General features: G+C 40.0%; 1 protein-coding gene across 1 annotated transcript in view; it reads left to right on the top strand.

Moving 5' to 3' along the window:
- The window catches only part of LOC108517473 (atherin-like), a 65,710-nt gene that overhangs the window by 39,280 nt on the left and 21,154 nt on the right, over positions 1-5,276 (top strand). The gene's annotated exons all lie outside the window — the stretch shown is intronic.

The following is a 5,276-nucleotide window of genomic DNA, read 5'->3' as shown; positions in this document are numbered from 1 at the left end:
GTGGTACAATTAAAGGCAATTAAAAGATGGATACTAAGCCAATTTTTGCATCATTATGCTCTTACAAAACTTTGGCAAATGATTTTTTTACAATATGCATAGTTCAAATCTAAAACAACTATATTTAAATACTGGTTAAATTATAGTAATTTATTTTTAAAAAAAAATCAAATAGGTAACATGAGAGCCATTAAAACACCATAAATTTAAAAATCCCTTGAGTGTTTTTTTTTTTTAAATTAGTTTTATGGAAAGAACATCGTACCCTATAATACTAAAGCCTGAGCTCAAATCCTAGCTTACCTAGCCTTGCTGATTAACCTCCTACAAGTCACTTAACTTTTCTGGGCTCAAATTGCCGTATCTCTAAAATGAAGGGGTTGGACTAGGTAATTTCTAAGGAGACTTTCCATTCTAAAATTTTATGATAATATATGATTTTCTCTCTGGCATAACAGTATCAAGAAGGCAAAACTAACTCTAAGGCCAATATAATAATATCAGTAATGTCATTTCAGAAGAAACTGATGGAAAAAATTAAATTTATTTTAAATCCTCAAGGTCTGGCCTCTGCCTCCTCTTCCAGCTTTAAAACTATGCTAGTAACACCTTCTTTCTGTTCCTGGTACCTCCCAAGTTCATTTCTGCCTCCCAGTCTGTTGCATTTGTTTGGGAAGTAGTTCCCAAATGGCTAGTTCCTTCTCATAGTTCAAGTCTTGTGGTTCAAAAGTCACATCTACCAGAAGATCTTATGTGACAATATGTGACAATCCTGCCCAAAATAACATCCCCAATCCCCAACTGCTTTTTTCAGAACACTCTATTATTTTACAAACAATTATCACTATTTTTTTGTTGTTGTTGTTGTTGCTTGTCTGTCTTTCCCCACTAGAACAGAAGCTCTACAGGGCAAACATGTTTTCTGTCTTGTTTATCATATATTATCTCTTAGAATAATGCCTGGCATATAGAAAGCATACAATAAACGTGTTTTAATGAACAAATGAGTGAATCAATATGTGCATGCTAACAGAAAACAAAATTGCAACTTTTAGAAGAGTGAAAGTATAAAATCACCCCATTCCATTTTTTAGGGTGATATAGAAGCAGAAATACAGTTGGCTTTCCATGCTGTATTTCATAATTAGAGAAGATAATAACCCAAATGTGTGCCAGGAGTAGCGTTATGTTTAGCTTTGGACTGGGTTTTTTCTGTGGGACATCAATAGAATTGTATGATGATCAATACCAAGATCATGTTCTAACTAATTGAGCTCACAGGCTTAAATTACTCAGCTTTTAATATTTGGAAACAAGCAAGCATCAAAATAATTCTATTGACTTCCAAAGAATTAAAATCATGATGCCTAATTTTAAAAGTCATCAAATAGCTCTATGAAAATTTAATTACTATGGAAAGGTTATATTAAGAATGAGTCATAGAAGTTTTAAAAAACCTTTTTTTGGAATTGAATTTTATGTCATAAAACTAAGAAACAGCCAAATGTGAAGTCAACTCTCTATTTTCCATGATAAAACCAGGAATTAGCTCATGAAGAAGTAGTAGGAAGGGTATATATCGGTTTTGGTGCTTCAGAGATACTGGCCTTGCCACTTACTAACTATATCTTTGAACAATTTGCTTAATTTCTCTGGCTCTCAATTTTTTAATTTGTAAAATAGGATTAGTAATGTTTGTATGCTTGTTTTGGAGATTAGTAATACTCTAAAGCACTAAACATAGAGCTAGGAACATATGATATAATAAAAGGTAGCAAACTAGCCAGGCGAGGTGGCGGGCGCCTGTGGTCCCAGCTACTCGGGAGGCTGAGGCAGGAGAATGGCAGGAACCCGGGAGGCGGAGGTTGCAGTGAGCTGAGATCCGGCCACTGCACTCCAGCCTGGGCGACAGAGCAAGACTCTGTCTCAAAAAATAAAATAAAAAAATAAAAAAATAAAGAAAAAAAAGGTAGCTAAGCCAAACAATAAAATACATTGACCACTTAAGTCTATGGTGATCAGGAGTATGTGTGTGAAAGGGGATAGATGTCAGAACTACCTCTACAAGCCCATTTCCCTCATTAGAAACTGGATAACCATCCCCTCCTTTGTGAAAATATACAATCTATACAGTTGAAAGCTGAAATATTTTGAAAGTAGGCCTTTCCCCCCACTAGAAAGAAAACTGTCCCACTCCTAGAAAGAAAACTGGAACCAGGAGGTGAATCTTTTAACCATATTAAATACAGAAATAGTTGCTCTGCCACCACTACTGCAGCAACCCAGACTGCATGCCAGCACCTCTCTGCTGACAACTCCTCCACTATGGAGGACACGAACAAGTACAGCAACAGAATTCACAGAGGGACCCAAGATCAATGCAAGCAAGAATCAGCAAAATGATAGTAAAATGTGTACTGGAGGTTTGAGCTGGGATAAAAGCAAAAAAGATGTGACTGAATACTTATCTCAATTTGGGGAAGTTGTAGACTGCACAATTAAAACAGACCCAATCACTGGGAGATAAAGGGATTTGGATTTGTGCTTTTCAGAGACACTGCTAGTGTTGATAATGCTTTGGAACTGAAAGAACACAAACTGGATGGCAAATTGATAGACTCCAAGACGACCAAAGCTTTAAAAGGGAAAGAATCTCCATGCTGGGGAACCACCACTACTCTCTTTGAAGCTGTCAGACAGGGACATTTAAGTCTGCAGAAGTTTCTGCTGCCTTTTGTTCAGCTATGCTCTGACCCCAGAGGTGGAGTCTACAGAGGCAGGCAGGCATCCTTGAGCTGAGGTGGGCTCCACCCAGTTCGAGCTGGCCAGCTGCTTTGTTTACCTACTCAAGCCTCAGCAATGGTGGGCACCCCTCCCACAGCCTTGCTGCCGCCTTGCAGTTCCATCTCAGACTGTTGTGTTAGCAATGAGTGAGGCTCCGTGGGCATGGGACCCTCCAAGCCAGATGCAGCATATAATCTCCTGGTGTGCCATTTGCTAAGACCATTGGAAAAGTGCAGTATTTGGGGAAGTGACCCGATTTTCCAGGTGCTGTCTGTCACAGCTTCCCTTGGCTAGGAAAGGGAATTCCCTAACCCCTTGTGCTTCCCCGGTGAGGTGATGCCTCGCCCTGCTTCGGCTCTAGCTCAGTGGGCTGCACCCACTGTCCTGCACCCACTGTCTGACAAGCCCCGAGAGGGACCGACTGACACCTCACATGGCCGGGTGGCCCTCTGAGATGAAGCTTCCAGAAAGGATCAGGCAGCAACATTTTCTGTTCTGCAATATGCACTGTTCTACAGCCTCCGCTGGTGATACCCAGGCAAACAGGGTCTGGAGTGGACCTCCAGCAAACTCCAACAGACCTGCAGCTGAGGGTCTTGACTGTTAGAAGGAAAACTAACAAACAGAAAGGACATCCACACCAAAATCCCATCTGTACGTCACCATCAACAAAGACCAAAGGTAGATAAAACCACAAAATGGGGAGAAACCAGAGCAGAAAAGATGAAAATTCTAAAAGTCAGAGCATCTCTCCCCTCCAAAGGAACGCAGCTCCTAGCCAGCAACGGAACAAAGCAGGATGGAGAATGACTTTGACAAGTTGAGAGAAGAAGGCTTCAGATGATCAAACTTCTCTGAGCTAAAGGAGGATGTTTGAACCCATTGCAAAGAAGCTAAAACCTTGAAAAAAGATTAGATGGATAGATAGCTAGAATAACCAGTATAGAGAAGTCCTTAAATTACCTGATGGAGCTGAAAACCATGGCACAAGAACTATGCGATGAATGCACAAGCTTCAGTAGCCGATTTTATCAACTGGAAGAAGGGATATCAGTGATTGAAGATCAAATGAATGAAATGAAGCGAGAAGAGAAGTTTAGAGAAAAAAGAGTAAAAGGAAACAAACAAAGCCTCCAAGAAATATGGGACTATGTGAAAAGACCAAATCTACATCTGATTGGTGTACCTGAAAGTGACAGGGAAAATGGAACCAAGTTGGAAAACACTTTTCAGGATACTCTCCAGGAGAAGTTCCCCAACCTAGCAAGGCAGGCCAACATTCAAATTCAGGAAATACAGAGCATGCCACAAAGATACTCCTCGAGAAAGGCAACTCCAAGACACATAATTGTCAGATTCACCAAAGTTGAAAAAATGTTAAGGGCAGACAGAAAAGGTCAGGTTACCCACAAAAGGAAGCCTATCAGACTAAGAGTGGATCTCTCGGCAGAAACTCTACAAGCCAGAAGACAGTAGGGGCCAATATTCAACATCCTTGAAGAAAAGTATTTTCAACCCAGAATTTCATATCCAGCCAAACTAAGCTTCATAAGTGAAGGAGACATAAAATCCTTTATAGACAAGCAAATGCTGAGAGATTTTGTCACCACCAGGCCTGCCCTACAAGAGCTCCTGAAGGATGCACTAAACATGGAAAGGAACAACAGTTACCACCCACTGCAAAACATGCCAAATTGTATCAATGCTAAGAAGAAACTGCATCAACTAATGAGCAAAATGACCAGCTAACATCATAATGACAGGATCAAATTCACACAACAATATTAACCTTACATGTAAACGGGGTAAATGCTCCAATTAAAAGACACAGACTGGCAAACTGGATAAAGAATCAAGACCCATCAGTGTGCTACATTCAGAAGACCCATGTCACATGCAGAAACACACATAAGCTCAAAATAAAGGGATGGAGGAAGATCGACCAAACAAATGGAAAACAAAAAAAGCAGGGGTTGCAATCCTAGTCTCTGATAAAACAGACGTTAAACCAACAAAGATCAAAAGAAACAAAGAAGGCCATCACATAATGGTAAAGGGATCAATTCAACAAGAAGAGCTAACTATCCTAAATATATATGCACCCAATACAGGAGCACCCAGATTCATAAAGCAAGTCCTTAGAGACCGACAAAGAGACCTAGACTCCCACACAATAATAATGGGAGACTTTAACACCCCACTGTCAACATTAGACAGATCAACGAGACAGAAAGTTAACAAGGATATCCAGGAATTGAACTCAGCTTCACACCAAGCAGACCTAATAGACATCTACAGAACTCTCCACCCCAAATCAACAGAATATACATTCTTCTTAGCACCACATCACACTCATTCCAAAATTGACCACATAATTGGAAGTAAAGCACTCCTCAGCAAATGTACAAGAACAGAAATTATAACAAACTGTCTCTCAGACCACAGTGCAATCAAACTAGAACTCAGGACTAAGAAACTCAATCAAAACCGAT

The sequence above is a fragment of the Rhinopithecus bieti genome, unplaced genomic scaffold, assembly GCF_001698545.2.
Source record: "Rhinopithecus bieti isolate Rb0 unplaced genomic scaffold, ASM169854v2 scaffold_41274, whole genome shotgun sequence".
NCBI lineage: Eukaryota > Metazoa > Chordata > Mammalia > Primates > Cercopithecidae > Rhinopithecus > Rhinopithecus bieti.
Note: the sequence above shows the minus strand (reverse complement) of the source record. Positions and strands in the feature narration are given on the sequence as shown.